The 13,296-nt window shown below is 39.4% G+C and overlaps 1 protein-coding gene across 4 annotated transcripts in view; it reads right to left on the reverse strand.

Annotated features, from left to right (window-relative positions):
• rbms3 (RNA binding motif, single stranded interacting protein) overlaps positions 1 to 13,296 on the reverse strand; it is a 308,492-nt gene that overhangs the window by 268,814 nt on the left and 26,382 nt on the right. The window lies entirely within an intron of this gene.

Consider the following 13,296-nt stretch of genomic DNA (forward strand, 5'->3'; position numbering starts at 1 on the left):
GGTCAGCGCTGCTCACATTCATAAATAAGGATGTAATTGGGAAGGGAACACCAAAGAGTATGTGAGTTATATCATCATGTCCGTACAATATAAAGTACTGCTTGCATTACTATTGTTTGTTGTTCAATGAGCGTATTTTGTACACAAGCGTATTTTGTACACAATTTTTAAAAGTTGAGCGTTTTTTTTGTTTTTTTTTTAATAATCAATATGGTGGATCTGATGAAGCTTCAGGCTTAAAGTCGTCTTGGGTCTTCGAAATAAAAATATTGTTGCAGTGACTAACAGTTGTACAGCTGCATCTTTTCAGTTTGAATACACCCTCATTAATCACGATAGATGGGCCTATATTGCTCAAGTTCTATTCCTAGGAGGCTATTTGATGGTGACGTTGGTGTGATTGTGACATTACGCGGAACAGTTTAATTCAAGTAGTAAGAAGGAGATCAGCAGTATTCACTGCAAAAGCCACACCACTGCAAACTACTACAACTATGGCTAGTCACAACATTTTTGAGTTTGACCACTCATTTGAGGAAAAGAAATAATAAAAAACCTCAGAATACATCACAAGACTTCAGCTCACTGAGTATTTAAAGGGTTGAGTTTTAAGTGGGGTTTTTTTTGTTTGTTTCCTTTGACGTGTATTGTTTTGTGACGCCAGCTAATGCCAGAGTGATAAAAATGGAAATTGTAACGACAATTATACAAGTGATAAACATCCCTGTCCTAGCTGCTCCGTACAATTTGGTCAACAATAGAGCAACAATAATAATAAAAGAAGGCCTCAATGCACACGAGAAAGTCGGCTGTGTTTAATCTTCACGTGAAACAATTTGCCACATCTCTAAGTACCGTTGTTGCGCATATATTTTACTATTACTGCCAGTTAGCTTGTTGCGGTCGATACAAATGTTACATTGTTATAACAAACTATAACAACTATACAAAGCTATGTATCCTGATCTTTTTAAGGAAATATTTTTCCATAGGTGTTCATGCGTTTGTGATGGTTGTTCGTCTATAAGTGCCCTGCGATTGGCGGGCAACCAGTTCAGCGTCTACTCCGCCCGGATGGATGGATAGATTTTGTGTGTGCGTGTGTGTGTGTGTGTGTGTGTGTGTGTGTGTGTGTGTGTGTGTGTGATGCAGTGCTTGCATTGAGTCTGGTATTTGCAGGTGTTACTAGTTTTGGGGCCAGTGAGTGTACCTTCGAAACCGATTTGCACCTTGATTAAGATTATTCGCTCTTTCCTAAAGCAACAACATAAAGGATTTGCACAACCATGCAGTCGGGGCAAAATGAACAGCCACACATTCAAAAGGATTGTCGTCTGCAAAATGTGAGAAACGTAATGCAGGTGTATTATAAAGTACTTGACATAAGGCTTTGTGATAACTACAGACTTTTCCAGAAGGACTGACAGGATGCACTTCTGATGATGTAGATTGGTACAAGAACCTCTCAAAATTCCTGGTTCCTTTCCTTGAAAACAATTACAGCACTTGTGCCAACTCCACTACATCTGGAATGGAATTGCTTGTTTCCACCTAAAATGAAGCATCTCTTAACACAAACCTCAAAGCTGAATGCTGTGGCAGGAAGGCTTGAGACAGCCCGAACAAATTAACTACTTGAAGAAAAATGGACCGTTTATGATAATTAGAGGACTGTTTTATAAATTACAGGATGATTAAAAAAGAATGCGCCAAAATCAGCACGCAATATTTCAAAAACGAAAAACAATAGAAAACTCAAGCTTGGACACATATGTTGTACATACCTTACATTTTTTTTTTCATGTTTTACAAGTGCTCAATGTGGCCACCACCGGCAGCACGGACAACATCAAGCCGATATGAGAATTCTTCCCAAACGCGCCTCAGGGTGTCGCGGTCCACCGTGTCTGCAGGTGTTATTCGATCTTTCTTGTCATCAATATTTGCTGGAAGAACATAAACTTTGTCTTTAACATACCCCCACAGGAAAAAAATCTAAAAGCATCCTGCACCGTGACAATGGCATTTGTTTTCCCAAACTCAAGCTCGCAAAACGCTTTCTGTTGAGGAGTTGCCATTTTGCGTGTTTAAAAAAAAAAAAAAAAAAAAACGCATTTTTTGACAATTGAACGGCGTCAGAGGAGCGTTGACGTTCACACCCAATCAAACTTGGATAACTCCCCTATCAAATGACCACTGATTCAGTCCATTACAATGCTTTTAAACTTAATAAATGCGTAATGACGTATTCTTTTTGAATCACCCTGTACATATGTAAGGTGAGCGGTCGCATATAATTCGTAACGCTACCGTAGAATCTCCAATCACACCATGAAGGTTGTACAATTTTATATCTAACCCAAATTATCAGGAAAATGTGCCTCGAGCACAAAAACAAGACGGCATCCTATCTCAGAAGATTTCATTTTAAGGAGCGTGTAAATGAATGAATGGCTATTTTGAATGGCGTTTGGCTTTTGTGTATCAAAGATGAAAAGAGAAAAAGGGAGAAATATGATGATAAGCCGGAAATGCATGTGCAAGTGATACACAGGTCTCTGTCCTGGCTGCTCAGTGCAATATTGCTAATAATAGAAGAATGGAATTTCCTCCCCCAAAATGTCGCTTTGTAAATAGAGGAGCCAATGCTTACTGTGGTTAATCCCTTACATAAATTGGCCATACATCCAGCTGGTTATTGTACACGTCTCTGTCCAACTCGCTGAGGTCTAAATGTGCACAGCATGATGGCTAGGACTGCTCAAATTCCAATTGCAATTGAACCGGGAAATACATTTGTCCATTCATGGATCAAAGATGTGGATCTTGCAGTTCATCTCCTTGTTAGATAACAGCAAGTTGTGCAAAACTACCTCGAAAAACTGAACAGTTGGACATGTGCATTCAAAGCTTTTCAGAAGGTCAACCCTGTAAAGGTTGTAGTCAATTTTAGGTCCATCCTGATATTTTACCCAAAAGCTGAATATCCCTTTGTGTGAGTAGTGTACATACATACATAATTGTTTGTAAAGTTGAGGTGGTAAAACGTTTTGAAACATTGCTTGTATGATAAACAATGGTTGATTTCTACTATACAGTCATTCATATGGTGACTTTTTTATTATTATTATTATTATTATTATTATTATTTATTTATTTATTTATTTTTTTAAAAATCAGAACAATGTTCACAGTAGGGTTCCACTGCATGCCATATTTATTTTACTGTACATCCAAACCAGATAAATCCAATACATCAGAAAGAGGAGGATACTGATTTTAAAACCAACAAAGCAGACATTCAATATATACTAATTTGGCTGACATTTAATAACATAATTTCAACAATATTTCTAAGCAAAAAAAAAAAAAAGACTGAAATGGGATAAACAAACTACCCTTGAAACGCAACATTAGTCAGCGCGTCTTTAATTGCCAGATAAGCGGCTAATAAGATTGGGATGGATCTTTAAGTAGCTCACAACCTTAGTGGGATGTGTTGAAAATGAAGCTCCAAAAAAGGAGAACAGAATCTGTTGGGCTCCACAAAAATACAGAAACCAAAATACTAAAACTGTTTTGCTTTTTTGACTATGGTAGTATCAATGCAGGTCATTACCTGCAAACACTATGCGGTACATAATTATTCTTTTATAGGGCTCGTCTGCTGTAAAAGCCATTGCCATTCAAGAGGTCACCAAACACTGACACATACAGTATATTACACAAATGAAAGAGTTATTGCAAGTAGCATATAATAGCACATGGGCGTGAACCTTTCTTATTTTAGCACAATGTTAATCAAGGGGCACACAAGACCATTATCATAACCTGCTTCATCATTATTTCATTGTGCCGAATAGCGTTCGTACTGTAAATGCGGATATCATAAAACAGTTTTACTGCTACTATTTCATCTTCACTTGAGGGCAATTACACGCTGCTAAATGTGTTGCCTTTAATTAGGAGCGCCTGAGAGAGACATCGAGAGTATCTGAGTGCAAGGATCTCGCCTCTGACCAAAAATGCAAACTAGAGACTCCTTTTGTTTTTGTAATGCTAAGGCAACACCGGATGAGATCTGATTTGCCGTAAAATTATTTGCCGCATGCGCATAGTTTGAACGGGACTGAACATTTTTTAGGTTACTGACTGAATATGGCCACTTTTATCTTGATGCATCTTGTCACCGATCATTGAAAGCCACAGTGTTCACATTTCGGGGCAAGAAGAAACTTTTACAGCATAACAATAATCAGTTATCAGTAGATAGCTATTAACCACATCGTGACACAATTGAAACAAAATGGAGTGTTCTATTTTTCTGCTGCCAGCATATGCACTGTTGAGTCCGTTAACTAGTTGAAGAGCAACTAGGTATTAGCTATAGGAAGTTTAACTACATTCACACATGTAGCAATAACTCCGGGCAGCACTATTCTGCTCATAACGACACTGGCAACGGGAGTGTACAACAGATCAGTTCTCTCGATGACTCAATTAATTGCAAATCAGTTGATAAGCTAATAGAGTCACTTTCCCATCTCTGATTAAAACAGGCACGGTGAGCAACCGGTTAGCACATCTGCCTCACAGCTTTGAGGACCGGGGTTCAAATCCCGGCCTCGCCTGTGTGGAGTTTGCCTGTTCTCCCCGTGCCTGAGTGGGTTTTCCCTGGGGGAGTCCGGTTTCCTCCCACATCCCAAAAACATGCATGGTAGGTTGATTGGCGACTCTAAATTACTCGTAGGTGTGAAAGTGAGTGTGAATGGTTGTTTGTTGCCTGACAAAAAAATCAAATTGCCATTCCCACATTACTGGCAACCTATTATTGCTCAGTGGCAGTTTTTTTATGTCTTAAAGTCTCAAAAGTATTCTGTCAATTGACCATCTGTTGTTTTAGAAGAGCGGAGACAAATTCCTTGTGTTTTTGTTTTTGACATACTTGACAAATAAAGATGATTCAGATTCTGATTCTGATATTCCCCCCTACGTTTGCCTCAGTCTAACCTCCCATGACTAAATTCATCCTCCGCTAGTCCTCCAACCACCCTCGCTTTAACTTCCCAATCCCCTCAGTCAGCTCTCATCTATCTCTAAATCCACTCCAATCCTCATCGGCTACATGTCCTCCATTTCTCCTTCCCGCACCCCCCTTGCCTTATTTCTCTTCCGAGTCTCTCTCCACCTTTTTTCCACCCCCTCTTTACAAGCCATCGGGGAGTTTTTGCATAGTGTTGAGCAGAGTTTAGTAGGCCAAGGAAGACGCCGTGCCAGATTTTGCACGCCGTGTTAAGCAACTACCCCCCTTGAAGCAATAGCAGCATTACTCAACAGAAAAGTCTTCCATTCTCCCCGTTGCAAATTTGCTGTCACCAGCAGATTGCGTGGATATGCAGAGGTTTGTTTAACATAGACGCCATTGAAGCATCTTTAATATACAACCCCAATTCCAATGAAGTTGGGACGTTTTATTAAACATGAATAAAAACAGAATACAATGTTTTGCAAATCACGTTCAACCAATATTTAATTCAATACACTACAAAGAGAAGATATTTCATGTCAACTGTATACGTCAACTGTCAACCGTCTCTAAAATCCTCCATAACCAAAATAGGTTTGATTTTAAAATAATGTCACAATTATGTGTGAATTTAAAGCAGATATTTATGAACTGAAAACACTTCCCAAAATGCAAAAATCCTCTGTGTACTAAAGCGGACACATACAGTGCCCCAAACATGCAGAAAGTTCCACATTTGTGGAACTACCGCTGCTTTTGTGTTGCTATGGACTACGTTTGCTATTAGAAAAGCTGCTAAAATGGTGCTGTGGTCTAGTATTGTTTTGTTTTTTAACTGTGACATACTCCCACACACCGATACTAAACGGAATGCATAGGTCCTCTACTATTTAAAGATGAAACAATAAAAGTGGCACTACGAGTATTAGTCTTCAAATGGTTGTATTATAAGCTTCACAATGGCATTGTTTTGATCCCTTTTCCCCACAAAATAGTCTTGTGTAAATGCCCCTTAATAAAGTGTTCAAGTTAGCATACCACTTTTAACTAAATCCTCATGATTTTTATCCTCTTTACTTTAAAATGGTCTTGTATAAATGGCCCTTAATGAAGTGTTTGTTTGCATACCACTTTCAACTCAATTCTCATACGAACATTGGTCCATTTCATACTTTCATTTTACAGTATTTCTATTGGTCCGGCGTATTGGCATCAACATTGCGTTAGTGGCCCTTCAGAGGCGCCTGTGTGAGTGATTTAAAGGAAGAGAGTCAGCCAATTGTTGGCAGACCACCTCAAGTTGTCAATCCAATAACTTACGGGAAAGCAAAGGGGAATGATCTGTGCTTCTCAGCGCTCACAAGCAGAGTTCAATCACTGTGGGTGCGGAGCCTTATCCAGAAGTGTCACAATTGTGTAATAAAAAAAAGTGAGCACTGTTGGGCGGCCGTGTATGAGGGGGAGCAAGGTGAAAGAAGGCTGAGAAAAAGTTGGGGCCGGGGTAAGAAGGTAATAAGGAGTAAAAGACGGATCGGAAAGTCAATAGCTGCCGAAGGAGAGAACCCGGTGTCAAGTTGTTCAGACCTTGGGAGCCTGATTTATTCATGAGATAAGTCACCATGATTATGGAACAGGTGAGTGTAATGGTGTAATGTTTACTTCTTGCTTCAGTGACTCTAGCCTGATGTGTTCTTGTCTGGAGGAGTTAACTCCAAGCAAACACTGTGATAAGGTAGTAAAGCACCAGTCAGATTTATAAAAAAAAAAAAAAAAAAAAACACACAGGCAGGTCAAAAATAGCTCACGAGCAGATACATCAAAGGCAGGATTGTGCAAGTTACTGTACTTCCAAAATGGAATTTATTATATATTACCAGTTACCTTCATATGAAAGTGAGTAATTGTATTTAATAGCAGAATAATAAGCACCGAATGAGTTATTGGAATTCTGTATGAAATACGCATTTTGTAGGTCCAAAGTCGTAAAAACATGTCTTGTTGAACACATAAACAGACCACACTAAAAATGTAAGGAGTCAAATACATTTTAATATTAATGGCTGACATTAATGCATTCAGAAAAAAAAAAAAAAATTGTTTAAGGTAAATGAAGGAACACATTCCTCCCAACATTGCTAAAAGGTAATCTTTCATTTCCACAGTAAAAAAAAAAAAAAAAAAAAAAAAAAAAAAGAGAGAAAAGTGTAGGTTTTGCACATTACAGTGCATAATCAAAAGGTATCTAAAGAAGCCATATCTGTTCATTAAGTCCTCCAGGAGGATAATTGAGCATCACATTGATAGCTCAATGGCCATACAATTTCAGCTCAATTGTTTCATATCAATATTCATGTTGCAAGACACTTTATGAATTGAAGATTTTGCCATTATGCTTGCTTTACAATAGATGGAGTTTCTGATGAAGGATACCTTCCAGAAATGCAGAGCTTTCAATACAGGGAATAGATAAGCTCTTGAAAATCGAGAGTGGCAAAATGGACTAAGCGCTTTTTCACAAGGCTATCTGGACGCTGTATTTTTATATCTTTTCAAGATGTGACCCTCGAGTCTGATATGCACTGTGCAATTGGATAATAGTGACTGGAACATAGAATTTATACTCAGGGCTCCTCTCTCAGATAATAAATCTTACAATAAAATGGGATTCATTTGAGTTTGAAATCTTTTCATGATGACATTTTTTTTTATTCAATACTTAAAAACCTCTTATGGATGGGCCTCAACATAAAGCAGAGCAGTCTAAGAGTAGCCGTGGCACAAGAGACATCAAAGATGGAAATCAGTGATGGTCAGGTCCCTCAAAGATTTATTTACCATTTAACTGAGACTTTTCATGGGCTGATAGCAGCTGACTGTTATTGTTGTGGTATGTGTCCTTCTATTCTCTGGCTAAATATGGGGCTTTGGGAGAAGCGTCCCCATTCCATTGTATTGCCGCACAGCTTTCCACACGAACAAGAAGCTTCTCAGTCGAGTCACCCACCAGTCTTTTGAGTAGCCAAGACAGCAGAGTCATTGTGGTGACGAATATGAACGGGTCCACTCACGTCCATGGGGGCACCATTATCATTACAATGAACCTCAAGCTGTTCTTTTTTTTTTTTTTTTTACTACTATTTTAAAAGTCCTGAAGTTGACAGCGAGACTGGCGAGTGTGGCATTCCTACACTGGTGGTTTCAGAGTTAGAAATGCCTAATTAATCAGTTACAGGATACTTCACATCCCAAAGGTGCGCCAATCTTACTTGCTACAATTTCATCAGACACACAATCCTGCCAAGTATATTTTAAGACTCCTATACTTCTAATGAGTTACATTTAGGAATCAACAACAATTTATTTTGATAACTTGGGTATTTTATCTCTTATTTTACTAAGGCCCAGCGGAGGATGTACTTCCTGCGGCTTCTGAGGAAGCACGGCCTGCCACAGGAGCTGTTGAGGCAGTTCTACATAGCGGTCATCGAATCAGTCCTGTGTTCTTCCATCACAGTCTGGTTTGGTGCTGCTTCAAAAAAGGACAAAATCCGACTGCAACGGACAATCAAAACTGCTGGAAAGATTGTCGGTACCCCCCTACCCACCCTTGAGGACTTGACAACTGCCAGAACTAAGACAAGAGAATGCAAAATCCTCCACATCTTGGTCACCAGCTCTTCCAGCTCCTTCCCTCAGGTAGGCCCTTCTGAACAATGCAAACTGGAACTAGCAGACTTCTTCCCTCTTGCCATTAGCTTCTTAAACAGTTAACTTACAATTCCATTGGAACATGCTGCCATCCATCCATCCATTTTCAGCACCGCTTATTCTGGTTAGGGTCGCCGGGCGCTGGAGCCTATCCCAACTGTCTTCGGGCGAAAGGCAGACTACACACTGAACTGGTCGCCGGTCAGTCGCAGGGCACATACACGGAAACGGACAACCATCCGCACTCACATGCAACATGCAGCCAATGTTTATTTTTTTTGTCTTGAGTTTGTTGTCACATTTCTGTCCGGCCAATTATACATAACTCGCGCACTCACTGTAGTAGTCTCGCCACGCTCCACTATTTGCATATCTGTTGTTGACAAATACTGCCCACTCATGTAGCATCTGCACCATTTGCAAAATCGGCTGAGTAGTATCTGCAACATTTCCACAATCGTGTCACTACTAGTCACTTTAAACTGCATACATTTCTTGAAGTCTCTGCGCCCAATGGTCATTGCACCTGACTATTGCTCTATTAGTCATTCAAACTGCTCTCATTGCTAGAGAACTCTGCATCTTTTAGCACAATTGTAAAGAAAAAAAAAAAAAAAAATACATTGTACCAGCATTACCAGATTACTACCAACCTTCTATTGTTCAGTGACTGTTTTTATCAATGTCTTTATGTCTCAAAACTATGCTCTGTCAATTGAGTGTCTGTTGTCATACTAGAGCGTCTCCAACTACCGGAGACAAATTCCTTGTGTGTTTTTGACATATGTGGCGAAGTAAAGATGATTCTGAATAACCTTTTAATGCAATTAAATCAAACTAACTGAATATTAAGTTGTTGTTGATGTTTTATAAAAGGCAAAGTAGTTTTCTTTTATTTTGGCATAAACAAAGTCAGGGCTGTATGTCGAAATCCTCCTCCTCCACATATTCCAACATGTTGCTCGCCATTGCGTATCGTGTGTAGCGCGCTTTGTTTGTCAATTGCAACATCACTTCTGGTAGCCCTTGCGGAGGATACAGTAACCACACCTGAGCTTCGGGTATGTTCGGGGAGGACTCAATGTGCGTCATAAAAAACAAATATTTAGCTAAACTATTGTTGAAAACTTGCTGGAAGTTACGTGGATTACATAACATATAATCAATGCAAATATGAATTTTACCTGACCCCATAACATCTTTGTCATCTGACCTTTAAAGTGTTTGTTGTTCGTTAAATCAATGAATTTAATTTTGTTACTGGAAATTGGACAAGACAGTTCCAAGAGACTTTCACACTTTGACAAAAACGTCAATATACAAAATTATTCAAAAGCTCTTTTAGGCATATCCAAGGCAAATATATATATATATATATATATATATATATATATATATATCAATTTTCTGTACCGCTTATCTTCACTAGGGTCGCGGGAGTGCTAGAGCCTATCCCAGCTACCTTCAGGCGAGAGGTTACACCCTGAACTGGTCGCCAGCCAATCGCAGATTGTGTATATTTTATATTATATATGTACATGTATATAAATAAGGCGCTCCGCATTGCCAATATCCTTTAGAATGGTGCAAAGGATTGTTCCAGCAAAACTGTCAGGGAAAAGACTATGTGACGTATGTAATTGCAATGGCAAATATTTTTCATTAAAATATTTAACAACTTTTAACATAATGCTATTTCCAGCCAGAAGATGTACTGAATAAATAGAAATTCCCCTTTACCCGAGATTTGACTTATTTAATAAGGCTCTTGCTTGACAGAACTATAATCCCTGCATCTCCATATTGTTTACACCTCCGACAAAGCCAAAGAATCCTAATTTAAATTTAGACAACACATCGTTGACCTTCATTGAACTCGTGACACATTTAAAAAAAATGTCCATTGAGTATTCGTACCTTAAACACTGTGAATGCTTAAAAAAACCATCTCTGTGAAAGAAAATTGTAAAAAGATGAAAATCCACTTTCTGCAATTTTATCCCCACCAAAGATTTTGTAAAACTTGGTTGAGTAGATTCTACTGAATCCTGCATACCAACAAGCAAACAAAGAAATAAATCATTCAACAGGGATGATTACATAAAATACTGGCAAATTATTGAGAGTTCCACTCAAAACCAAATCAACACATTGCACAATTGTTGGCCGTCAAAATCATTGGTAGAAAGATAATTTCAATAGTAGAGTAATGTCAACCACCTCAATACCACATGGCGAAGGTCATCCAGAGTAAAAACTGTGCTGTAGCAAGCCCTGGTCGGACATGCCAAATGCAAATGAAGATCGAGTGGGAGGCATACCAGAGAAAAGGGACAAAAAATGTGAAGAAAAAAAATATTTAAACAGTATAATTTTGACCTGTGCAGTTAACTGTTACTCATCTATTATCAGAAACACCTGCAGACAAGTGCACAGATGGACTCCAAGTGGTGCTTAAACACCAGCCTTTTTGCCCTTGATGAAAAAAGTGCCCTTTTTGCTGCAGCATCTCCCCTTTTGCCAGGATGATGAAAGTGCCCTTTTTTTTTCTTTTTTTTTTAAACCCGTTTTTTACCTGAGCCGACAGAAAAATCAGTCAAATAAGTCATGCTTGAGAAATTATCAGTCTTGGCTGCTGTTTTCTTTCATAGATTGACATACTAGACAACTGTGTGACACAGGTGAAGAGTGCAATTACAGTTCGGTTACTCAAAGAGGGATGGGCCCACCCGCAAAGCATTATAGGATGTGTCAATCACTGTTTGACAGGCACATACTTGACAGAGTTCCTGTCATCCCTCATGAGTAACGGTCCATAGGCCTTGTAGATTTACAGTGTTTACGATTGGGCTGATGGTCCCATGGAACATTAACTCAGTGGTCTCCAAAAAAGAGGCAATGTGAGCAGGCCTTGGCCGACAACGCTATCATGTTTCAACCAATGGAGCTGGCTCGAGCTCAGAATAGAGCGTTAACAAGCAGTAGACAACTCCCGAACCCCCACCAAGCTCGCCCTCCCTGCGGTATACGGCTGTGAAGACCTTCTATATAGATGTGAGCTCAAGGATCACAGCACCTCATTGCCTTAGCTACTATCGGGCAATAAATTCTCCAGCAGGCATGAATTGGTTGACCTTGAGGTGAACCAGTGTTGCAAGTTGCAATCTAATACCATACATTATCCTAAATGGCTCGTTGTTTTCCTTTTTTTTCTTTTTTGCTGGCTGTTGTTGAATAAATGCTGCATTTATTCAGTTGGTAGAGTGAGAATAATTAGTCACTGAGGGTGTATGAAGCGCATTTGAACTTAAATGATAGCGTTACTGGTGTTATCACAGGCAAATACAGCATCTCTCTCTCTCGCCTCCGTCACTGATTCCAGTCGATGGCTGACACTTAATAATTTATGGGTTGTAAGAATCGGTGTGGCCTAATTGGTGGCCACGCTCGGTCTGTCAACACCGCGGGGATCAAAATGAAAAGCGGCACAATTTTCTTTACTTATTCCTTTTGTCTTGAGTGACAAACACTCGACTTCTGCGTTAGGTTTCTAACTAAAAGTCTCTCCTAAAATCCAAGAATCACAGTAGATTACACTTGCAGGTGCAAACACCACATAGTATGATTGATGATCGCACAGTATACAGTATTTTGAAAGGTGTGGTAGCATATATGCAGCAGACACTAGCCACGTCTCTAGGAACAGGAAGGAGTTCCAATGAAAGCTGTAAAATATCACCTCTAATGTGAGTTCACCCCCAGACCAGAACACAAAATGACACAGTTTTACACATCACATATTGGGTGGTTGCAGTTCACTTAGTGACTACAGTGACATTCTGAGCAGGCTAAAAGTTACTGAGAAAAAAAGCATACAATATGGGTAAAGTCTCAACACGATTGGACAACAGCTGTTGGGTCACTTACACAATTGATTTGTGCTCTTACAGTTGTAGTTTCTATTTTTTATTATTATTATTTTTTTAGCATCAGGGGTTCCACTATATACGCAGATGCACATCTGTCACAATGACATGGTGCTTCTAATGAATAGACTGGGTTTAACTATTATATCGGCTTGAATCAGAAACACTGTCACACATAAGACAAGCAGGGCATGTGGCATTATCTAAATGCTAAATTAACAGAAAATCAAGAATCAAAGTATCAAATAAACACTGATAAACAAAGCACCCCCCACTAAAGAATATATGACAAAATAGAGATACCTGACAGGAACATCAATGAACAGACATAGACTGGACGCAACCGGGAAACTAAATACAAGCTAAGAGACGAGACAATGAGGCATACCAGGACAAGACACGAGTGGCCGGAGGGAGCTGATTGGTAGACACATGGAACAGGGCTAACGAGAAACGGGTAGAAACGAAAACGAGCGAGAGGACATGAACATGGGACAAGGGAAAACAAGGGGGGGGGGGATTGAACCCCGGTCCTCAGAACTGTGAGGCAGACGCTCTAACCAGTAGTCCACCGTGCCGCCTTTTCTTAGTATATTTAAAATGTAATCCAAAACATTGAAGAGATGCATAACTACA

Source organism: Phycodurus eques, chromosome 20 (assembly GCF_024500275.1).
Source record: "Phycodurus eques isolate BA_2022a chromosome 20, UOR_Pequ_1.1, whole genome shotgun sequence".
Lineage (NCBI taxonomy): Eukaryota > Metazoa > Chordata > Actinopteri > Syngnathiformes > Syngnathidae > Phycodurus > Phycodurus eques.